Below are 25,889 nucleotides of genomic sequence, written 5' to 3'. Positions count from 1 at the left end.
ACTCAAGGACAACTAGAGATGGGTAATAAATGCTGGCCTTGCCAGTGACACTCATATTCCAAGAATTATTATTTTAAAAATAAACGATGATTACTGTATGGGAAGCAAAAGAGGCAGAAACAGTTCATGTCCATGGTGCCAAAAATCCATTTAGTTTACCCAATCAGCATAATGTCTGCTTTCTGCAATGATTTAATGAATTCGGCTCAGAGCTTCTTCACCTCGTGGACCTTCTACCTGCAAACTGATGATGGCAAAGTAGTTGTATTCCAGTCTGAACCTGATGTACAGTTTAGTGTTCCACAATTCGAGCTGCAAACAGATGATGTAAAAGAAACTTCTCAGGCACTGTCAGTTCATATAGCCAAGGCTATTTATGATGTCAGTCGAAATTTTAGAAGATATGCTGATAACTTGAGAGTGTGTCATTGCTCAGTTATAATGACATTTACTAAAGCTTAATTGTGACACACAGCACATTGGTTAGGCTTCTGAGCGCAGGCTAGCAGTTTTTGAACAGTTTTCTGTGAAATCAGAAAACTTTTCAATCATCTCCATGCGTGCTCATATTGCAACAATGACTAAACATAAAAAAATGTCAGCCTGCCCAGGGAGCATTATATCATTCCCTGCAGGTGGGCTTCACTTCCACCCTGCTCCCACTGTTCAGTGAATTCTTACCTACAGTGCTAGCAGGCTGTCTGATCCTGGAGCAACAGCTGCAAGTAGGAGCTGGAACTGGCAATACATTGCTGTAAGGGAGTCAGGAGTGCTATTGAGGATGTTATCTGTTATGATTGTAATGTACTTATGAATGACTCCACAAGACAATGTGTTGTACTCAAACTGTAGTGACCTTAGTCCTTTATTTGTAACTTCAGAGTGAGGCACAAGCATGGTGGGCAGCCTTTTATACTGGGCCCTGCACACCTATGCAGATCTCCCATTGCAGTGCCCTCTGGTGGACAGCCTCTGCCACAGGGGCAGGAAACCAGTTGCGCCCTCCAGTGGTGCCAGCATAGTATATACACAGTGTAAACCTTATTGATAGTACATCAGGTAGCAAGTCTCCATCTTATGTGACTATAGAGAGTATATCTATAGTCTGCAAATATAACATCACTCTCCCCCAAGTCCTTTGTGCCGATTGCCTTTGCACTATGTGCTCTAGCTAAGCTCTCCCCAGACTTAAGCGTCAATAGTCCTTGCACCTTGGTTGTGCTTTGGCTTGGCTCTCTCCCTGTTACCCCCAAGTCCTTTTGCCACAACGTTGGGTAGTGGTTACCAATTTGGATGGTTCGATGATGCAGTGGAGGTTCCAGTGGGTTCTGGGTGTGATCCATGTGTGTATCCATGGCTACATACATCCATTCCCGCTCCCCCCCCCCCCCAACAGCGAGATCATGCAGCAGGCCCGTTACATTAACATACAGGATCAGACACAGTGCAATTACAAAGAAAGGAAGTTACAGTTTGTATCGTGACACCTTGGTTGTAACTTACATTCGTTACATTTTGCGCCAGAATTGGGTAGATTGCATTTATGGTTCAGTCATGGTCAGTACTGAGGTAGCAGTGCAGGTATGCGAGGACGCAGGTTCCAGAGCAACCGGATGGGGTCCTAGTCGTCTGATAGCGGTGCTGCGCTCCCTGCTAGCGGGGTGGGCTTGGTTCGCTCACCTAGCCAGGGCTCAGGGCCTTTGCCATTGCCTAGTGGTGGGCAGAGCCACAGATGTGTGTGGCCTCCCTATCCTCCTTTGAGGGCTGCAGAATCTTCTGCCTGCTCTCTAACGGTGTTGGGAAGCTGGCTGTTCCAGGTCCGGTTTGGGGAACTCGTTGGTTCTGACCTTTCGCTCCCAGACATGGCTGAGGTAGCGACTGGGTCTGGGGGCTGCGCCGTCTCCACCCAGATGGTAGGCAACAGCGGCCGACTGCGCATATTGGCGCCATTTTCGTTTCCAGGTCCGTGGCGAATAGTGCCATCGGGTGCCTGCAGCATGGGATAGATCTGGGGCAGGGTATCAGGATAAGCGCCTTTACACTCCCCAATTCGCTCGCTTGCTACTTTTGGGGACACTCTATTCCCGACATCTCGGAACAACATTTTGTTCTTTACATTAGGAATAGTACCGACATCTCGCAATAACATTTTGTTCTTTACATTAGGAATAGTACCGACATCTCACAACAACATTTTGTTCACAATCTTAATCGGTTCGTTACATTGATTGCCATGCATACAATGTCTCTTTAAGTTCAGTTGGTTGCAGGTCTCCTTTAAGGGAACCCTGCAGGCTTTACCCCAATCAAATCTTCCGTTAGACACCACGTGTTGGTCCCTCAGCGTTGCATCTCGTGATATGGCCGCGGCCATCTTTTTTTTCAGCCATGCTGCACCTCGCTGCAGCAGGAACTCCATCTCGCCTCTATCCTCGAGGTCGACTGCCTTGATTCTTCTCTCCAGCGATTCTGCCACAAAAGCTGGAAGAGTGCCTGTGAATTCGATCTTCCTCCCCAGGAGTCCTGCCACTGGAGCCGGGAAGTTACTTTTAAGTCATTCCGGTCAGATCATTGCCACGCAGTCGTGATGGATGGTCTGTGCCTCAGGTGCTGCGCTGGTCTGTTCTCTGGTGCCTGGCCCAAGTGAAGATGAGGTTTTGCTCTGCCTCTGAGCACGGGGGACATCGATTGCTGGAATGAAGAGGTCTTCCCATTTCCACTGGATCTTCCCCATCCACCTTCTTCCGAGTAACGTTGGACCATCACTTGCAACAATCCACAGAGGTAACTTGTGCACCACGCTGATATGTCCTTACTATACAGTACAAATGCACACGAGGCCCATACTTGAGAGAAGGTCACTCTGTGACCAGTAACCTTTATTCCAGCACTGAAGTGATGAAGGTGGGTGGAGCTTCCCCTTTTATATCTGAAAGTCCAGGTTAGGAGTGTCTCCCACAAGTTCACCACTTAGTGGTCAATGTACTCACGGTGTACAACTTAGGTCAGTTTGTACATGGGTTACAATGACAGTTGACTACATGACATCACCTCCCCCCCAAATTGGGATTTCAGGTTAAGTCTCTCTCTGGTGGTTTACGCTCCCTTGTAGAGCGCCTGAGTTGGGGCTCCGGTTGTTGGACGCTGGCCTGAGTGTCTGCTGTTTGCGGTGCCTCAGGCCTGTCCGGACTGCCCACAGTGACTGGGCTCTCCTCCACTTGGTTCTGGTGTTCGGTCACCTGTGGTGGAGTGAACTCTACATCGTGTTCTTCCTCTGCTTCTTCGATGTACTATGTGGGAAGTCAGGGGCGCTTCCGGTGTCCCTGATGGCTACGTGTGTGGGAAGTGTATTCGCCTCCAGCTCCTGACGGACCATATTGCAGAACTGGAGCTGCGGGTGGATTCACTCTGGAGCATGCATAATGCAGAGAATGACATGACTAGCACATTTAGTGAGTTGGTCTTACCGCAGCTAAAGGGTACACAGCCAGATAGGGAATGGAAGAGCAACAGGAAGAGCAGTACAAGGAAGATAGTGCAGGGGTCCCCTGCGGTCATCCGCCTGCAAAACAGATACACCGCTTTGAGTACTGTTGAGGGGAATGACACATCAGGGGAGAACAGCAGCAGCCAAGTGCACGGCACCATGGCTGGCTCTGCTGCACAGGAGGGCAGGAAAAAGGGTGGGAGAGCGATAGTGATAGGGGATTCAATTGTAAGGGGAATAGATAGGCGTTTCTGCGGCCGCAACTGAGACTCGAGGTTGGTATGTTGCCTCCCTGGTGCAAGGGTCAAGAATGTCTCGGAGCGGATGCAGGACATTCTGAAAAGGGAGGGTGAACAGCCAGTTGTCGTGGTGCATATAGGTACCAACGATATAGGTAAAAAACGGGATGAGGTCCTACAAGATGAATTTAAGGAGCTAGGAGTTAAATTAAAAAATAGGACCTCAAAGGTAGTAATCTCAGGATTGCTACTAGTGCCACATGCTAGTCAGAGTAGGAATTGCAGGATAGCTCAGATGAATATGCAGCTTGAGCAGTGGTGCAGCAGGGAGGGATTCAAATTCCTGGGGCATTGGAACCAGTTCTGGGGGAGGTGGGACCGGTACAAACCGGACGGTCTGTACCTGGGCAGGACCGAAACCAATGTCCTAAGGGGAGTGTTTGCTCGTGCTGTTGCGGAGGAGTTAAACTAATATGGCAGGGGGATGGGAACCTATGGAGGGAGACAGAGGGAAATAAAATGGAGTCAGAAGCACAATATAGAAAGGAGAATAGTAAAAGTGGAGGACAGAAAAACCCCAGGCAAAAAACAAAAAGGGCCACATTACAGCAAAATTCTAAAGGGGCAAAGTGTGTTAAAAATGCAAGTCTGAAGTCTCTGTGCCTCAATGCGAGGAGTATTCGGAATAAGGTGGACGAATTAACTGCGCAGATAGCAGTTAACGGGTATGATGTCATTGGCATCATGTAGACATGGCTCTAGGGTGACCAAGGCTGGGAACTAACACCCAAGGGTATTCAGCATTTAGGAAGGATAGACAGAAAGGAAAAGGAGGCGGGGTGGCGTAGCTGGTTAAAGAGGAAATTAATGCAATTGTAAGGAGGGACATTAGCCTGGATAATGTGGAATCGGTATGGGTGGAGCTGCGGAATACCAAAGGGCAGAAACCGCTAGTGGGAGTTGTGTACCAAACAGTAGTAGTGAGATTGGGGACAGCATCAAACAAGAAATAAGGGATGTGTGCAATAAAGGTACAGCAGTTATCATGGGCGACTTTAATCTACATATTGATTGCGGTGGAGGAGGATATCCTGGAGTGTATTAGGGATGGTTTTCTAGACCAATATGTTGAGGAACCAACTAGGGAGCTGGCCATCCTAGACTGGGTGATGTGTAATGAGAAGGGACTAATTAGCAATCTTGTTGTGCGAGGCCCCTTGGGGAAGAATGACCATAATATGGTGGAATTCTTTATTGGATGGAGAGTGACACAGTTAATTCGGAAACTAGGGTCTTTAACTTCAGGAAAGGTAAATTCGACGGTATGAGGCGTGAATTGGCTAGAATAGACTGGCAAAGTATACTTAAAGGGTTGACGGTGGATAAGCAATGGCAAACATTTAAAAATCACATGGATGAACTTCAGCAATTGTATATCCCTGTCTGGAGTAAAAATAAAACGGGGAAGGTGGCTCAACCATGGCTAACAAGGGAAATTAAGGATAGTGTTAAAGCCAAGGAAGAAGCATATAATTTGGCTAGAAAAAGCAACAAACCTGAGGACTGAGAGAAATTTAGAATTCAACAGAGGGAGGACTAAGGGTTTAATTAAGAGGGGGAAAATAGAGTACGAGAGGAAGCTTGCAGGGAACATAAAAACTGACTGCAAAAGCTTCTATAAATATGTGAAGAGAAAAATATTAGTGAAGACAAACGTAGGTCCCTTGCAGTCAGATTCAGGTGAATTTATAATGGGGAATAAAGAAATGGCAGACCAATTGAACAAATACTTCGGTTCTGTCTTCACAAAGGAAGACACAAATAACCTTCCGATTGTACTAGGGGACAGTAGGTCTAGTGAGAAGGAGGCACTGAAGGATATCCTTATTAGGCGGGAAACTGTGTTAGGGAAATTGATGGGATTGAAGGCCGATAAATCCCCGGGGCCTGATAGTCTGCATCCCAGAGTACTTAAGGAAGTGGCCCTAGAAATAGTGGATGCATTGGTGATCATTTTCCAACAGTCTATCGACTCTGGATCAGTTCCTATGGACTGGAGGGTAGCTAATGTAACACCACTTTTTAAAATAGGAGGGAGAGAGAAAACGGGTAATTATAGACCGGTTAGCCTGACATCAGTAGTGGAGAAAATGTTGGAATCAATCATTAAGGATGAAATAGCAGCACATTTGGAAAGCAGTGACAGGATCGGTCCAAGTCAGCATGGATTTATGAAAGGGAAATCATGCTTGACGAATCTTCTGGAATTTGAGGATGTAACTAGCAGAGTGGACAAGGGAAAACCAGTGGATGTGGTGTATTTGGACTTTCAAAAGGCTTTTGACAAGGTCCCGCACAAGAGATTGGTGTGCAAAATCAAAGCACATGGTATTGGGGGTAATGTACTGATGTGGATAGAGAACTGGTTGGCAGACAGGAAGCAGAGAGTCGGGATAAATGGGTCCTTTTCAGAATGGCAGGCAGTGACTCGTGGAGTGCCGCAGGGCTCAGTGCTGGGACCCCAGCTCTTTACAATATACATTAATGATTTAGATGAAGGAATTGAGTGCAATATCTCCAAGTTTGCGGATGACACTAAACTGGGTGTCGGTGTGATCTGTGAGGAGGATGCTAAGAGGCTGCAGGATGACTTGGACAGGTTAGGTTAGAGGGAAAATGCATTGCAGATGCAGTATAATGTGGATAAATGTGAGGTTATCCATTTTGAGGGCAAAAACACAAAAGCAGAATATTATCTGAATGGCGGCAGATTAGGAAAAGGGGAGGTGCAACGAGACCTGGGTGTCATGGTTCATCAGTCACTGAAAGTGGGCATGCAGGTACAGCAGGCGGTGAAGAAGGCAAATGGTACGATGGCCTTCATAGCTAGGGGATTTGAGTACAGGAGCAGGGAGGTCTTACTGCAGTTGTACAGGGCCTTAGTGAGGCCTCACCTGGAATATTGTGTACAGTTTTGGTCTCCTAATCTGAGGAAGGACGTTCTTGCTATTGAGGGAGTGGTTCACCAGACTGATTCCAGGGATGGCTGGACTGTCATATGAGGACAGACTGGATCAACTGAGCCTTTATTCACTGGAGTTTAGAAGGATGAGAGGGGATCTCATAGAAACGTATAAGATTCTGATAGGACTGGACAGGTTAGATGTGGGAAGAATGTTCCCGATGTTAAGGAAGTCCAGAACCAGGGGACATAGTCTTAGGATAAGGGGTAGGCCATTTAGGACTGAGATGAGGAGAAACTTCTTCACTCAGAGAGTTGTTAACCTGTGGAATTCCCTGCGCAGAGAGTTGTTGATGCCAGTTCATTGGATATATTCAAGAGGGAGTTAGATATGGCCCTTACGGCTAAGGGGATCAAGGGGTATGGAGAGAAAGCAGGAAAGGGGTACTGAGGGAATGATCAGCCATGATCTTATTGAATGGTGGTGCAGGCTCGATGGGCCGGATGGCCTACTTCTGCACCTATTTTCTATGTTTCTATGTTTCTATGGGGTTGCTGAATCTCCTTTTTGTTTGATCCACGTGTTTGCGGCAGATTTGTCCATTGGTCAGTTTAACTACCAGAATCCTATTCCCCTCTTTGATAATCACAATGCCTGCGAGCCATCTGGGCCCTGCAGCGCAGTTGAGGACAAAGATAGGGTCATTGACATCAATACATCGCCCCCTCGCATTCCTGTCATGGTAGTCACATTGTGACTGGTGCCTGCTCTCAACAATTTCTTTCATGGTGGGGTGTATAAGGGATAACCTGGTTTTGAGCATCCTTTTCATTAGCAGATCTGCGGGTGGAACCCCTGTGAGCGAGTGTGGTCGGGATCTATTGGCCAACAGGAGGCGTGATAAGTGGCTTTGTAGGGAACCTCCTTGGATTCTGAGCATCCCCTGTTTGATTATCTGCACTGCTCGTTCTGCCTGGCCGTTTGAGGTCGGTTTGAACGGTGCCGTTCTGACATGGTTGATACCATTTTCTGCCATGAAGTTCTGGAATTCAATGCTTGTAAAGCACGGGCAATTGTCGCTGACCAAGACGTCCGGTAGACCATGGGCGGCGAACATTGCCTGTTATATTTCTACTGTGGCAGCGATGTGCTTGAATTGAGAATGTCACACTCGATCCATTTGGAGTAGGCATCTACTACAACCAAAAACATTTTTCCCATGAAAGGACTTGCGTAGTCCACATGGATGCCTGACCATAGCTTGGCGGGCTAAGGGGGGCATCCCTGGGCGCATTGCCTAGCTGGGCACAGGTGTTGCACCTGTGAACACAAAGTTCTAGGTCTGCATCTATCCCTGGCCACCAAACGTGTGACCTGGCAATTGCCTTCATCATGACAATGCCCGGATGCTCATTGTGGAGTTCTCTGATGAACATCTCTCTGTCCATCTGGGGCATGACTACTCGGTTTCCCCATCGTAGGCAATTAGCCTGAATTGAGAGTTCATCCTTGCGCCTGTGAAATGGTTCAAATTCCTCAGGGCATGTCCCGTACATGGCTGCCCAGTCCCCATTCAGGACACATTTCTTGACTATAGACAGTAGCGGGTCTCTTTTTGTCCCGACTTTGACGGGCTGTCATGGGTGAGCCTTCGTTTTCGAAAGCTTCAACAGCCATGACCATCTCAGCAGCATGCTCGGTTGTCCCCTCGGTGCTGGCTCGTGGGAGCCTGCTGAGTGCATCGGCGCAGTTTTCAGTGCCCGGTCTGTGCTGAATTGTATAGTCATAGGCGGCTAACGTGAGTGCCCATCTCTGTATGCGGGCCGATGCATTTGCATTTATGGCCTTGTTGTCGGCCAAAAGGGACGTTAGGGGTTTGTGATCTGTCTCCAACTCAAATTTCCTGCCAAACAGGTACACATGCAAGCGCTTCCTTTTCTACCATCCCGTCGCCCCTTTCTGCCTGGGACAGACATCTGGAGGCATAAGCTACTGGCTGTAACTGACCCTTGGCATTAACATGCTGCAACACACACCCGACCCCATAGGATGACGCATCGCACATTAAAACAAGTTTCTTACATGGGTCATATAGCGCTAACAGATTGTTGGAGCATAACAAATTGCGTGCTCTATCAAAAGCCCTTTCCATGCTGTCCCCCCAGACCCCATCGCGACCTTTGTGTAGGAGCACGTGTAGTGGCTCTAACAGCGTGCTCAATTTGGGAAGAAAGTTACCAAAATAGTTCAGGAGCCCTGGGAACGAATACAGCTCCGTCGTGTTACGGGGTCTGGGTGCTCTCTGGATCGCTTCTGTTTTGGATGCAGTAGGTCTGATCCCGTCTGCTGCTACCCTCATCCCCAGGAATTCTATCTCCGGAGCTAGGAAGACGCACTTCGCCTTTTTCAGTCACAGCCCTACCCGGTCCAGTCTGCGTAGCACCTCCTACAGGTTGTGGAGGTGTTTGTTCTTCAGTATCATAACCCGTGATGAGGATGTCGTCTTGAAAAACCACTGTCCTTGGAATTGACTTGAGGAGGCTTTCCATATTTCGTTGAAAGATTGCGGCGGCCGAGCGAATCCCGAACGGACATCTGTTGTACTCAAACAACCCCTTGTGTGTCATGATAGTAGTCAGCTTCTTCAACTCACTCACCAACTCCTGGGTCATGTAAGCTGAGGTCAGGTCCAATTTTGAAAAAAGTTTGCCACCGGATAGCGTCGCAAAGAGGTCCTCCGCTCTCGGTAGTGGGTACTGGTCTTGGAGTGACATCCGATTGATGGTGGCCTTGTAATCACCACATATCCTGACTGACCCATCCGCCTTGAGCACCGGCACGATCGGGCTCGCCCAATCACTGAATTCGACTGGCGAGATGATGCCTTCCCTCAGCATGCGGTCCAATTCGCCTTCTATCTTTTCCCGCATCACGTACGGCACCGCTCTGGCCTTGTGGTGCACTGGCCTGGCGTCCGGGTTTATGTGAATCACTACCTTGGTCCCCATGAAAGTGCCAATGCCGGGTTGAAATAATGAGTCAAATTTGTCAAGGACCTGTGAGTATGATACTCACTCCACAGAGGAAATTGCTTTGACATCGCCCCAATTCCAGTTCATGACAGCAAGCCAACTCCTCCCCAGTAATGCGGGACCGTCCCCCGGAGTGGCAATCTGTTCTCCGAATCTTTGTGGGTCACGACTACCGTGGCAGTGCCTAGCACCGGAATGATCTCCTTTGTGTATGTCTGTAGCTGTGCGTCAATCGGCAATAATTTTGACCTCCTGGCCTTGGACGCCCACAACTTGTCGAACTGTTTGATATCATCAGGGACTGGCTGGCCCCCATGTCTAGCTCCATTGATACTGGGATGCCATTGAGGAGCACTTTCATCATTATCGGTGGCGTCCTGGCATATGAACTGTGTATGTGCTCCACATGAACTCGCTGAACTTCAGCTTCCAGCGATATCTCCCAGTGTTCATTTGACCTCGTAGGGCTTACATCGGGCCCGTGCTCCTCGTACATTAACCTGGTTGCAGGCTTCCTGCACATACGCCCCAAGTGACCGCTGATGTTGCAGTTTCTGCGGGTATATTGCTGATACCTGCAAGCTCTGGCTGTGTGTTTGCCTCCACACCTCCAACATGAGCTGTTGTTGGAAACAAAAGGTCCATTACAAGTCGATCGTCTCTGACTGCCTCTGTAACTGTCCTTAAGTGCACCATTGACCGGTGTTGATGGCCCCATTACTGTCCGCATTGTCCCTTGCGATGGCATGAATCGTCGTTCAGCTAGCCATTGTCTCTGTTGAATTCCCCCTTTGGGTTTAACTACATGCTCGGCATGTCCGATTGCCTCTGTCTGCCTGGAGAACTGTGTGCCGCGTTAATAATGTTGACTCCCTGTCCATTTGCTGCATTTAAGCCAAGATTTTTGTCAAACATCATTCTGGTCTCTTCCTCCCCTGAGATAAATGTCTGGACCGTCAAAACCGCCGTTTCCAGAGTCAAGTCTTTGGTCTCAATCAGTTTCCTGAAAACCCCAGCGTGCCCGATGCCCTCAATAAAAAAGTCTCGCAGCATCTCCGCTCTGCATGCATCTGGGAACTTACATAGGCTCGCCAGTCGCCTGAGGTCTGCCACGAAGTCTGGAACGCTTTGCCCTTCTCGCCGCCGGTGCGTGTAAAACCGGTGTCTCGCCATGTTCATGCTGCTCGCTGGTTTAAAGTGTTCCCCTATCAACTTACTGAGCTCTTCAAAAGTCTTGTCCGCCGGCTTCTCTGGAATCTCTGCCCGTATCAGTCACCTCAACTAATTCTCTGCAGACCCTCGATTATTCACAAAGCAGTAAAACCTGCTGATAGAGATCCTTCATCAGGGAGTACGTCCTGGATCCACAAACCGTCAGGAGATGAGCCCTGCGTTTGTCGGCCGAATCCTGTCCCAACCATTCCTTAGTAACGAAACTTTGCTATAGTCTCTCAATAAAATCGTCACAATTATCACCAACACAGTACCTCTCGTCTGTGCTGCTAGTGGCCATGCTCGCGTGGTTTAAATCCCAGGTTCTCATCGCCAATGATTTGTCCTTACTATACAGGAGAAATGCACACGAGGCCCATACTTGAGAGAAGGTCACTCTGTGACCAGTAACCTTTATTCCAGCACTGAAGTGATGAAGGTGGGTGGAGCTTCCCCTTTTTTACCTGAAAGTCCAGGTTAGGAGTGTCTCCCACAAGTTCACCACCTAGTGGTCAAAGTGCTCATGGTGTCCAACTTAGGTCAGTTTATACATGGGTTACAATGACAGTTGAATACATGACACATGCCATAATGGATTACACTTATATCCGCACTACCAAGGACTGGGATCAGCTCTTTGGTGTAAGTGCGCAACTTTTCCTGTACTGGAACCAGCTCGGGTCGATTTTCGTTCCATAGCCTCTCAGATGCATCCTAGCTCATCACTGACTGGCTCGCTTCCGTGTCCACTTCCATGAAGACTGGAATGCCATTTATCTCGACTTCCATCTTCACTGGAGGACAATCGGTGCAGGTATATACTCCATACACTTCTTCTTGGGCTGAGCTGCTTCTCTGGCCAAATCATCATACTCCCCGCTGGATTCAAAGCCATCTACCGACTCCTCTGCTAGACAGTGAGTCGTATTTCTTTTACACACATGCTGGAGGTGGTCCTTCGTATTACAGGCTTTGCATACATACTCAACAAACCGACACTGGTGAGCCCTGTGGTTTCATCCGCAATGTCAGTATGGTGCTACTCGATTAGAATCCTTCAGTAGACTCTGAGTTCTGGAACCCTGAGGTCTGTGCTCTCTGCCCTGGGCAGAGCCACATTCTACAGCCTTGCCTGTGAAAGGCACCATTCTGTGTACAGTACTTGTAGGGTTTGAGTCCACAGGATGAATAATTTGCTTGGTGCTGCAGGTCGAGGTCATGAACACCTGACTGATGCTGATGGCCTTCTGCAGGTTGACTGTGGTGTCGGCAGATAATAGCTTGTGAAGGAGGCCCTCGTGGCCAATTCCCATAACGAAGATGTCTCGCAATGCTTCGTTGAGGTGCGTGCCAAAATCACATGGTGCCGCAAGTCTCCTGAAGTCGGCAGCATATTTTGCTATCTCCCGGCTCTCAGGTCTGCGGTGAGTGCAGAATCTGTGCCTGGCTGTGAGGATGCTCTGTTTTGGTTTTAGTTGGTCACGAATTAGTTCAGTCAGCTCATCGTATGTCTTATCCTTGGCCTTCGTGGGTGCCAGCAAGTCCCTGACGAAGCGGTAGACCTCGGGCCCACAACTGGTCAGCAGTATAGCCTTGCGCTTCTCTGCCAATGTGTCCGTCTCCCCTGCCAGGTCGTTTGCCACGAAATATTGCTCGAGCCTTTCCGTGAAGGCATCCCAATCATCAACCTCTGCGAAGTCTTTTAGTGTGCCAAAGGTAGCTATATTCGCGTGAAAGTCCGTATTCTCGTCACTAGTTGTTATGTCTGTAATGCACTTATGAATGACTCCATGAGGCAATGTGTTGTACTCAAACTGTAGTGACCTTTGTGCTTTATTTGTAACTTCAGAGCAAGGCACAAGCATGGTGGGCAACCTTTTATACTGGGCCCTGCACACGTATGCAGGTCTCCCACCGCAGTGCCCTCTGATGGACAGCCTCTGCCACAGGGGCAGGAAACCCCGGTCTCCACCCTCTAGTGGTGCCAGCATTGTATATACACAGTGTCAACCTTATTGATAGTACATCAGGTAACAAGTCTCCATCTTATGTGACTATACAGTGACTACATACAGAGTATATCTATAGTCTGCATATATAACATCATCAAATGAGCAGAAGTGTGACAACCTCCCTAGCAGGGCTTCACCACCATGGTATTATGCTTTTAGAGACATTACTACTGGAGATTACCTCGTGTAGGCACTTCTAGAACATTTTTCATCATGAGAATGATGAAGCCAACAAATGCACAGTGGGACTACTAGTTCATTTTACACTTGATGCAAGTTCAGTTGATACAAATAAAACTGACAAGTTCTATAGCATGAGCTGCCTCCACCTCACCCTCAGCAAGCTCCCCGCTGGAGTAGAGCTAAATTATAGAATAATTTGGGCATCTGGTCAACCTCCGCCGCCTCCAGGCCAGATCGAAGGTCGTCCCATCCTCTGTCATTGAACTACAGTACGCAGACGACACTTGCGTCTGCACACATTCGGAGGCCGAATTCCAAGCCATCATCAACACCTTCACTGAGGCGTAAGAGAGCATAGGCCTTACACTAAACATCCGTAAGACAAAGGTCCTTTTCCAACCTGACCCCACTACACAGCACTGCCCCCCCCTCCCCCCCACACCGGTTATCAAAATCCACGACAAGGCCTTGGACAATGTGGACCTTTTTCCATACCTTGGGAGCCTACTGTCAACAAGGGCAGACATCGACGACGAAGTCCAACACCGCCTTCATTGTGCCAGTGCAGCCTTTGGTTGCCTGAGGAAGAGACTGTTTAAAGACCAGGACCTCAAATCTGGCACCAAGCTTATGGTCTACAGGGCAATAGTGATACCCACCCTCCTATATGGCTCAGTGACATGGACTATGTACAGCTGGAGAAGTACCGTCAGTGCTGCCTCCGCAAGATCCTGCAAATCCATTGGCAGGATAGGTGCACCAACGTCAGTGTTCTCGTTCAGCCCAACATTCCCAGCATCGAAGCATTGACCACGCTCGATCAGCTCCGTTAGGCGGGCAACATCATCTGCAAGCATTCTATTCGGAGCTTCGACACTGCAAGTGAGCCCCAGGGGGCAGAGAAGACATTTCAAGGAGAGCCCTCAAAGCCTCCTTCAAAAAGTGCAACATCCCCACCAACACCTGGGAATCTCTGACCCAAGACTGCCCAAAGTGGAGGAAGACCATCCGGGCAGGCGCTGAGCACTTCAAGTCTCGTCGCCAAGAGCAAGCCAAAGCCAAGTGTAGACAGCGGCAGGAGCGTGCGGCAACCCAGGCACCCCACCCACCCCACCCACCCATTCCTTCACCCACCATCTGTCCCACCTGTGACAGATACTGTGGGTCCCACATCGGACTCTTCAGTCACCTGAGAACTAATTTTTAGTATGGAAGCAAGTCGCCCTCGACTCTGAAGGACTGTCTAAAAAGAAGAAATTCTACAATGGCAATCAGAACAGTTTTCAGGGACAATCACTTCAAGAACTGACCCTGAAAAACTCCCTAATCTGACAACAGTTTTCTTTTAGTTGGAGGTTAAAGGTTCGGGAGCAATCACCTATTCTTAAGGCACAATACATATATTTTTTATTATCTTCAGCCATGTTTCTGTTGAATCTACAGAGTAATCTTTCAGATCCTTCCTGTGAGTTCAGCTTGGCTTTCCTCAGAAGTCCAGCCTAATGCATCACTCGTACCCATTTAAAATGGGGAAGAAGTATTCAGTGGGGAAAAGAAAAATGGTGTTCAATACACTTCAAGCTCGGAATATGTTGACGCAGTGTAATATCTGACACAGAGAAAGTAGTCTCGGAAAGTTGATTCTGGGAGAGGTCAAGTTCTTTGCAACAGGAAAAGAGGAAAAATCAAGGCAAGACAGATCAAGACACTCTCGCACACTTTCTGGCCATCTCCGCGCGGGAATGTGGTCTCGGCAGATATAAAAGCAGGAGGAGAAAATGAAAAACAAACAAAAACGTGACTGGTTTACTAAGTAGATCTCTGGTCACAGTAGGTGAGTAATAATTGTTGGTGTGTCGTGATGACTGTTGCAGATACAACAACAAACCATGCAGAGGATCAGGATTGAAACACCAAAACATTTCAAGAGCTGACCTCTATTCGGAATATCTATATAATCTGTTCTGCATCCACTTTTATTTCCGAACCAACATATGGACACCAATCACGACAGCTGTGAACAGCTGGCCTCTATCAGCAGGTTTTACTGCTTTGTGAATAATCGAGAGTCTGCAGAGAATTAGTTGAGGTGACTGATACGGGCAGATGATCAAAAGGTAACCTCTGCGTCAGGTCAGATTGCATGTTTTTCAAGAGTAATATGGGGATTCAGCGAAACCATGGATGAGTATGTACTTTACAGACAAAAACTCTTAAACTTTCTTACCTACAATTAATTTTATATCACAACAAACCCTTTATCTTCTCAGTTTCCTCCGCTCGTTTCCTCAATGCAGTGATTCATGCTTTGGTGCAGGTAACCCTCAAGTAATTATATTCCCCCCACAACTGTCCCAATAACTTTGCACAGCCCAGGGACTGAGCTTGGCACCATCCTGATCCTTAGAACTCAGAACCGCCCCCCATGGTGCATCTAGTGTCAGCTGTGGCTCAGTGGGCAGCACACTCGCCTCTGAATGAGAAGTGATTTTATAGAAACATATAAGATTATGAGGGGGCTGGACAAGGTGGATGCAGAGAGGATGTTTCCACGGTGGTGGAAACTAGAACTAGAGGGCATGATCTTAGGATAAGGGGCCGCCCATTTAGAACTGAGATGAGGAGAAATTTCTTCTCTCAGAGGGTTGTGAATCTGTGGAATTCGCTGCCTCAGAGAGCTGTGGAGGCTGGGACATTAAATAAATTTAAGACCGAAATAGACAGTTTCTTAAACAATAAGGGGCTAAGGGGTTATGGGGACCGGGCAGGGAAGTGGAACTGAGTCCATGATCAGATCAGCCATGATCTTATTGAATGGCGGAGCAGGCTCTAAGGGGCCTTATGGCCTACTCTTGCTCCTATTTCTTATGTTCTTATGTTCTTATGAATGAGAAGGTTGTGGGTTCAAGTCCCACTCCAGAGACTTGAGCGCATAAATCTAGGCTGACACTCCAGAGCAGTGCTGAGGGAGTGCTGCACTGTCAGAAATGCCGTCTTTTGGATGAGACGTTAAACTGAGACCCCGTCTGCTCTCTCAGGTGGATGTAAAAGATCCTATGGCACTATTTTGAAGAAGAGCAGGGGAGTTATTCCCGGTGTCCTGGCCAATATTTATCCCTCAATCAACATCACTAAAACAGTTTATTTGGTCATTATCACATTGCTGTTTGTGGGAGCTTGCTGTGCGCAAATTGGCTGCTGCGTTTCCTGCATTACAACAGTGACTACACTCCAGGAGTACTTCATTGGCTGTAAAGCAATTTGAGATGTCTGATGATCATCAAAGGCGCTATATAAATTCAAGTCTTTCCTTTTACCCCATGAACCATAGCAATTCTTTTTATTCCCCCAAGGTTTGGATTGAAGTGTGTTCTCAGGATTTTTTCATCATCGCGAATGAAGGATTGAATGAATGTCTTTGTGATATCCCCAATGAACAATAACATAGGAGTGTGCTACATGAAGAATAATTAATGAATTAATTTCTGACAGATTAAAAAGTTATTTTATTAAGGGCTTCAGATGATGTAAGCTACTGCAACAGTGAAGCTCAAACAATTTATATTGTTCAAACCCTGAGGTTTGAAACTACTGTAGAATGTCTTTTCTCCCATTACAAGTCATTAGGCTCGAATTTCTGCTTGTTAGTACCTCTGTTTTTTGCCCCGGAGGAGCGGCAATGGTGGTGGTGAGCTCTTCTGGGCGGGTGGCCAGCTTCCAGCGCCCGCCGGGGTTTTCGGGGCCAGTTTCGAGCATTACTGTCCAGAAGAGGCAAGTCGGTGTGCAACAGCCCTGGTTGCGACACCGGCTCAATTTTTGCCTCCCGCCTGACCCGTAGCGCTCCGTCGAGCAGTATGCTGGGTCCGCCTGTGAAAGTGGGTGGTCCGAACTGTAGCGGCTGCAGTGAGGTAAGTAACGTCGAACTCGGGTAAGTGTGAATGTTTCTTATTTTTATTTTTTTGCGATTTATGTTGTGGTGGGGTGGGCTATGTGTTGGAAACGTTTTTTGGTGTTTTTTTTTTTCAAGTTTTTTTGCTCCCCAGCCCTCTCTCGGAGCGCTCCGAGGCTGGCTGTTTAGCTCGGGATTTTCGCATGCTCAGCCGGCCTCGAGCCCTAGTACAACGCCTCCCTCGGGTCCCCGCTCCACACTCAGGGCCCCGCCCCACACTCAGGGTCCAGCTGCCCAATTTTGCTGTCTGAGGAGCAAACTGTTCCCGGGCGCTATCAGGACTGCCCCGTCGCCATTTACGCCCCGAAATGAGCTAACCCAAAAATCCAACCCTATGTTTTTCTGGGATTATTTTTGAAAATCTTTGATTTTTGATCATTTTTAATGAAGAATTTCTGGTTGTGAAGTAATTCATATAAAAGCATATAAAAGTTATTTTAATTTTATTTTCAAGTAATTCTATGGCTGTGAGCTGATGTGACCCAGCCAAAGTATATGACATTTCTATAAACACTCTCCTATCATGTGGGAAGGTTACATTTTATGTTTTAGTACAAGTCCTGGGGTGGTATAACCTCAGAGCCCCTTTCATGGTGGGAAGCTGCATGGTGGCCATAAGTGTGATTCGCTGTAGAAATGAAAGAATTGCCAGCGCTAACAGAAAGTAGAGTTCAATAGTAAACCTCAGTAGGAAAACTGACAAATAGACTGTTGTATCCGACAAACGTGTGTACTGCTTTGTGTGTCCTGGAAACACTCAAAAATTAGACTGTATTTACTCATTTTAATCACTATGTATTGAATTTAGACTTTGCAGCTTACCAAAGGGGTTGTTTAATAAACCATGGGGAAGGAGCTGCACAGGACGCTATGGGTAGCAACATCGTAAACACATTCTTTTTTCAATGCATTTACAATGTTGCAACAAATAGCAACCAGAGCAACTCTACCCCCGGGGTGTAGCATTCGAAGTGTTCTATTCCTTCATTAATGTGCACAGTTGGTTCTTACCAAAGTGAAAACTTCACATTCATTTATTAATATCATAAATTGAATTATTGTAATTGTTTTAGAAATATCATTTTACCATTCACATTAGAGCATAAATTTACAGCAACTCCATTCTTGTTGTCGTGTCTTGCTTGACGGGAATCAGCGAATCAGGTGTGGAGATCAGTGTCTTCAATTCACAACTCTTCCTATGTTTCAGAATAAATTATGGGGATAAAAAATGTTTATTGTCCTAAAAGTCGGTTACTGCCCACCGCGTCATCAAAACGCAAACTGTCGGAGAAGCATTTATAGAATTTCAGCACATAACAGGATTAGATGAAAAAAGAAGGCACCATAAACAGGAGTGAAGGGTTATGGGGCGCGGGCAGGGAAGTGGAGGTTGAGCCCAAGACCAGATCAGCCATGATCTCATTGAATGGCGGAGCAGGCTCAAGGAGCCAAACGGCCAACTCCTGCTCCTATTTCATATGTTCTTATGAGTTTTCACAGAACCACAAGGCATCTAACTAAAAGCAGCACACCGCCTTGGTTGGTTTGGATGCACCCAAGTACTGTATTTCATGGTTAAAGTGGTACAGGATGAGAGCAGGCAGGCCAGAGAGATGAGCAGGTACCCGAAGCTATATTAGCCACACCTATGATATCACTGACCATACCTGCAGGCTTTGGCAAACTTACCCGCCAAAGACCAAGGAGAACAGCCCCTGGGCCAGCAAGGAGTCTGTTGTAGAAGTTTGCAAGGGCACCTACAACCTACCTATTCCATCGGCACGATACTGACAGTAGCAATCAAAGTCAGCACTGCTCACAATGTTTATGCCTCTAGATCGTTCCAATTCAGGTATGTTGCATTATCTAATGTGCTGCCAGCACTTTTGTCTCCTATCGCACTGAAAAGCAACAGAACCCTGACCTGGTGGCAAGCACTGCTGGATTTCAGAAAGTATAGAAGGTCATTGATGACAGGCACATACATGGCTGCCTAGCCAGTGTATTTCTGCTCCCTTCTCCGCACACCATACAACGTTTATGCTTCTTCCAGAACTCCAGCAACGCTACTTTGTAATCATGTGCATAAGAGTAGCAAAGGGGGGGCCTCGTGCTTCCGTTTTGCTTCACCCACTGGAAAAATGCCTGGCCTCTACCTAATTATGGCATAGGTCAGGAGCTCATTGAGGGGAATCAAGGGCGAATACGTCAAATTTACAGCACAGAAACAGGCCATTTGGCTCAACTGGCTCATGTGTTTTTTATGCTCACATGAGCCTCCTCCCACTCTACTTCGTCTAACACCATCAACATATCCTTCTATTCTGTTCTCCCTCATATACCCTTGTCCTGTTGCAGAGTATATTTGCAATATAGTGCATTATTTCACACAAGCATCCCAAAGTGTCTTACATACAATGAATGACTTTGAAAGGCAGTCACTGCTGTTGTGTAGACAAATGTGGCAGATAATTTTGCACACAGCAAGAACCTACAAACAGAAACGTGACAAATGAACAGTTAATCCGCTTTTTGATGGTGTTGGTTGAGGGAAGAATGCTGATGACGAAGAGTGCCTTGGGATCTTTAGCTTTCACCTGAATCACTGGAGCAGGTAGACACTTCCAGGAGGGGTCTGCTTTAACATCTATATCCAAGGACAGTGTAATGTATGCATCTGTGAGTATGCTCACAGGTTTGTAGAGCTGTTGAAGCACGGTTTTAGGTGGCAGGCGGACGAGAGAGCTGTGTTTGGCAAGGTGACCAGGGTCAGAGAGCTACTCGATGGTGAAGAATGGGCAGGACAGCACCTGAGGAGCTGTCACGGCACCTATCCTGGGCCAGCGTCCGGCGCGCGGCCAATGCCATCGAGTCGCTAAAAACAGCACTGGGCCCTGACTCCGTTAGGTGTGTCGAGGAGGCTCAAGCACGTGGGGAGATCCCGTCTGAACTGACCCCCGTCCGGACGGAATTCCTCATCGGCGCCAAGCCCCGAAACCTCCCTCGGGAGCTGGCGCCTCACAACTTGAGCCTCCTCGGGGAAATCTCCTCCGTGCCTTTCAGTTCTGCGTGGAGGGGTTTCCTGTACGGGCTGCTCCTGCACACTCTCAACCTTGTCATCCTCGTCTGCCGTCCGGACATGCCATGGCGCACCATCTTGCCATCCGGAGGAGGCGGTGGGTCCCCAATGGAGTGCACTCTACGTGGGAGTCCTCCCTCTATTTATTGGGGACTTGGCCTGGAGCAGTCCCGTGCAATAAGTTTTTAAGTCGGTTCACGGACTCCCAATCCACCTGTAATTTCTGCGGTCTGGAAGAGTCCGTGTTCCATGTTTTTGTTGAATGTATGAGGTTGCAGCCCCTGTTCCAATATTTTGAATGGGCTGCTCCTCAAATTCTGGTTGCACTTCAGTCCCATACTCCTGATCTTTGGGCACCTTGTGCGGAGGGGAGCGGACACGTCGGTAAGCCTCCTCGTAGGACTGCTCCTGGACACGGCCAAGGGGGCCATCAGCCCGTCCAGGCAGCGAGCGGTTGAGGGGGTCATTCAGCCCGACTGCCTGCCTCTCTTCTGCGGTTACATCCGAGCCAGGGTGTCCCTGGAGATGGAGCACGCGGTGTCCACCGGTATGTTCGTGGCCTTTCGCGAGAGGTGGGCGCCGGAGGGACTGGAGTGCGTCATCACCCCCGGCAAGCAAATTTTAATTTGCTGTTTTTTGTCTGAAGTTTAATTTGTTTATTGTGCCGGTTTTAGTGCCCCCACCCCCCCGCCCCCCTTTCAGCCACAGGGCAATTGTATAATTTGTGTTTTAGTGCCCTCAAAAAAAAATCCAAAAAACAAGGGGTCACTTGAAAAGTTTTTGGAGTGTCCCTCCCCCCTTTAATCAGGGTGCACTTGATTACTGATCACAACTTAAAATAATTGTAGTGCTGTTGAAGCACGGGTTTAGGTGGCAGGCGAACGAGAGGGCTATGTTTGGCAAGGAGACCAGGGTCAGGGACCTACTCGACGGCAGAGGAGGGCTGGATGGCGCCAGAGGAGCTGGCACGGTGCCTATCCTGGGCCGACGTCCGGAGCGCGGTCAATGCCATCGAGTCGCTAAAAACAGCGCTGGGCCCTGACTCTGTTAGGTGTGTCGAGGAGGCTTGAGCACGTGGGGAGATCCTGTCCGAACTGACCCTGGCCGGATGGAATTCCTCATCGGCGCCAAGCCCGGAAAACCTCCCTTGGGAGCCAGCGCCTCACAATTTGGGCCTCCTCCGGGAAATCTACGCAAACTCCTCAGTTCTGCGCGGAGGAGGTTCCTGTGCGGGCTACTCTTGCACTCTCTCCACGTTGCCATCCTTATCTGCCGTCAGACACGCCATGGCGCACCATCTTGCCATCCGAAGGAGGTGGGGGTCCTTGGTCTGGAAGGTGTTGCATGGAGCAATCCCGTGCAATAGGTTTTTAAGTCAGTTCACAAGCTCCCAGGCTGCCTGTAATTTCTGCAGTCTAGAGGAGTCTGTATTCCACGTGTTTATCGAATGTGTGAGGTTGCAGCCCCTCTTCCAATATTTGAAGGGGCTGCTCCCCAAATTCTGGTTGCACTTCAGTCCCACACTTCTGATCTTTGGACACCCTGTGCGGAGGGGAGTGGGTAGGTCCGAAGTCCTCCTCGTAGGACTTGCTCCTGGGCCTGGCCAAGGTGGCCATCAACCGGTCCAGGCAGCGGACGGTCGAGGGGGTCGTTCAGCCTGATTGCCTTCCTCTCTTCCGCAGATACATCCGAGCCAGTGTGTCCCTGGAGATGGAGCACGCGGTGTCCACCGGTATGCTCATGGCCTTCCGCAAGAGGTGGGGCGCCGGAAAGACTGGAGTGCATCATCACCCCTGGGAACCAAATTTTGATTTGAATTGAGTCGATGTCCAAAATTTAATTTGTCACTTGTGTCGATTTTAGTGCCACCCCCCCCCCCCCCCCCCCCTTTTTAGCCAGATGGCACTAGCATAATTTGTGTGTTGGTGCCCTCAAATAAAACAAGGGGGCACTTGTTTGAAAGTTTCTGTTTTTGTGCCCCCCCCCGCCCCCGGCTTTAATCAGGGGGCATTTGAGTTCACGATTTATGTTTTACAGATTACAGCAAAATAGTTGTAGGGCTGTTGAGTTGGGCGTGGCTTAGCCAGTCACGTGATGTTCACAAGACTCAATAAAACCCCAGTCAGTTGGGTTCGGAGATCCACAATGAGGCAGATGGTTGTGAGCCTGATGGATGAATTGGTAATGTGTAGTGTGATTATCAACCCTTTTACGAATAAACCAACTAGTTCTTAATAGCAATGTGTTGCTATGAATTCTTAAGCAAAGAACCCATGAAGCAAATATATTACAGACAGCATGTCTGACAATCCAGCATTCTCTCAATGGAGAGTCATGTGCCCGAAGTGAAGACACAACAGTGAGTGTCAGAAGGTTATGGTTGTGAATTGAGCCAAGCTGGCATTAATGGCCTGTGTCACTGGGCTGCTTCCTGGTTTGGTGTAGATTATAAAGCAGAGATTTAACTTTAATCAATTACAAGCCCATTAGTAATATCAGCAACCATTCAGATTCTAGATCCTCAGATTCACAATTTATTTAATACATGAACTTTTAAGGATTTTAATTTTAGTTAATTAACGATCAGTGTGGACTCCAGGAATACAAATTGAAATGAGCTATCTCCCCAAAGATCTGGATCAAGGAGGTTTCTTATATAAAAATGTTTTTTTTTAAATGATCTGGACTGGAGACAATCGGGTAGATTTCCCTCCTTACCTGGACAGAGAGCTGAGAGGTACATCTAACTGGGAGAGAGGTACATCTAACTGGAGCGTCACATGTCGGTAACGGAACCCGGGGATTTTCCTTTCATTCATTTGAATGGGAAGATAGTCTGGCAGAATCTGTTACCAGCCTACGAACCTCTTCACCAGATTGTCCCTTCATTGTTCTGCTCAGGTGATACTTAACACGCTGGCAGTAAAGTCTAAAATCTACGCCAGTGTTTAATCGGCCTCATATACAGTACTGCGTATTTAGCTTAATTCAACGAATATAAGGATTAGCAGCATGATTCTAGGCAGGAATATGATAAAGAAATGTATAACTCTGCCAAAATTTCAAAAATAGTTAGGATGATAATTGGCAGAACACTGGTTGATGATGTCAATTTACATTGTCATTATTCAGCTATTTTGGTTTTACAAAGATCCCTGTTGGAATAAAATGTGGTTTTCCAGTCCTCACATGCAAGGCTCATTTAGACAGCAGTTTAGCCAACCATAGCTGATGAAGTAATTACTGCTTCCCAGTTTAAATTAATGCCGGTTGCAGTCATCAGTCAAAATCTGTTTTCCAAAACCACAACCCATCATGGTATTAAATTATTGCAGTTCACGAGTGATGAGTGATGACGTCAGTGGCACTTCCCATTGTTAAAGGAGAGTAGTCTCAGTTGATATTGTTGATCTGCAGCATGTTGCATATGAATAGATAATGACATTAGTAATGGACTATCAATTGTCTTTACTGGATTTAACTGGTTAACTGTGAAAGATGTTGCAGATGATTCATGACTGCTGCACAAACTATCACAAGCAATTTAAACAGTTGAATAATGCCGCACTTTGACTGAGAGCAATGAATGCATCAAATATTCCTTTGATAGTACTGTATTAACATTCTGAGCAGCACATTGGCTGGGGAGGTTGAGTGCTATTAAATCAGCTGTATAAAATGCTGCAAACAGTGGCCCCCGGCCTGTGAGCACCATCGGAGCAGGCCAGGGAGCGGAAGGAGCAGCGTGGCGATATACCACTCCAGGGAGCAGCATGTGCTGGAGCAGGAGAGCAACGGCAGTGAAGAGGGACGTCACCAAGATCCAGATCGGTGATTGGAGCGTGAACAGGTACAGCAGGAGCGGCGAGATCGGGGCAAAGGAGCAACGAGAGATTGCAGAGCGATGTGATTGGGGCTCAGGAGAGGTGTGAGTTCGGGGCCAGAGAGATGAGGGCCCAGGGGCAGCATGGGCCAGCCCACACTGTGATATGTGTGTGCACTGGGTCCATGCAGCAGAGTAGGTCTCCAGTCAGTCGTCTTGGTTAATCCTTGCCACTGGACCAAGGTACAGCTCTGTCACTCTGTGTGGTGGGTGATATGCAACGACCACCACACGTTAAAAAAATTCACGCACAGGTATCTTCCACCCTTCAAGATTTAGTTCAGGACCTGGAATTTTAGGTCCTTCATTGAAACACCTGTGAACTTTTTGACGTGGAAGCAAGTCATCCTCGATTCGAGGGACTGCCTATGATAAAATGCTGGTGGTTGTGTGGCATGATGCTCAGCCACTCAGGACACATTTCGCCCCAGCCATCTGGGTAGACGTCGGGCAAACATCTAACCAGACCTGAAGCCAGTTGTACTTCCTGTAGCAGTGCGAATAGCCGCTGGCTTCGGGATCTTCTTGCAGTTGTCTAAAAATGTTTTGGGCCCTCCATTTGTTTGCTACCTGCCTCCCTCCTATCGTCCAATCCTGATGGGAATGTGTGTAAGCATTAAGTGGGGTGCCAGTCCATGTAAGCCTCTGCCAAGCGGAGACCAGAAAAATTAAGTAGAAGGCATGGTGATGTCTCTCCCATCTCATTACCAATCCCCTTGTATGTTAGGCACTAATGCCCCATGAGCCCCTGGGGAAACCCCCACAAGTGTATGGGACCCAAAGAGGGGAGAGATCCAGCATCATGAGTCTCCACCCCTTTTTCTGCTGCTTTGTGCCCACGAAATCAGCATTCCTTGAATGCAAAGCAATGGAAAATCAGTCCTACTCTGCATCAAGCAATCAGCAGTATATATCGGATTGTTACCTTCTGATACACGATCAGTTGGTTATCGTTAGGTTAGATCACTACAACAGGACTCCTCTCTGTCTCTCTGTCTACCAACAGTTTAAATAGAAACTCAATGAGAAAGTTATTCTCCTCACCTGGCCACAGGACCTAATCTACAAATTTACTCTCATTAAGGAAGTGAGCGCCTCACTTGCTAATGAAAGGGATCATAAACTGAGCTGATAAATCTACTTATGAAGTGATTCACTCCCCCTGCAAAGTAGAGGACACTACCTATGACGACTGCTACTGGAGGAGTTCAGTATCCTTGGCTATCACAGAGATAAACCACCATTCAGTCTAACACAGCTGGAGAAGATAAAGTTGTCTCTCCTGCTTATCTAACAAACTATCCTGATGTATATGTGCACTCTGTGGACCAACCTTAACTAATCCAAAGTAAAGTAAAACCATTGATGTAATTGGAAACAAATTACTTTCCCTATGAACTATTGACCACCAAAAAACAACTAGCACAACACGGCAATAGAAATTGACTACAGCAAGCATTTATATCGCACCTTGTCACACATCTCAGAAATGTCTCAAAGCGCTATACGTATGACAAGTTGCGATGTAGCCAAACCTGGGAGCAATTTAGCTTTCAGTAAGGCCCCACAAACGTCAATATCTAGATCATCAGAATAATTCCCAGATGCTCTTCAGTCATGGAATCTTGTTGTTATCCACTGAATCAATGGAACAGGCTTTGGGTTAATGGTTCATCTGAAGGGTGGCACCTCTGACATTGCAGCACCCCTTCAGTAACTGCACTACAGTAGTAGTCTAGATTGTGTGCTAGTGTGTTTCCTTGGGGTGATTCTCATCCTGATCTAACTCTAAGATTAGAATCATAGAACCATAGAAATTTATAGCACAGAGGGAGGCCATTCAACCC

The sequence above is a fragment of the Pristiophorus japonicus genome, chromosome 22 (genome assembly GCF_044704955.1).
Source record: "Pristiophorus japonicus isolate sPriJap1 chromosome 22, sPriJap1.hap1, whole genome shotgun sequence".
NCBI lineage: Eukaryota > Metazoa > Chordata > Chondrichthyes > Pristiophoridae > Pristiophorus > Pristiophorus japonicus.
Note: the sequence above shows the minus strand (reverse complement) of the source record.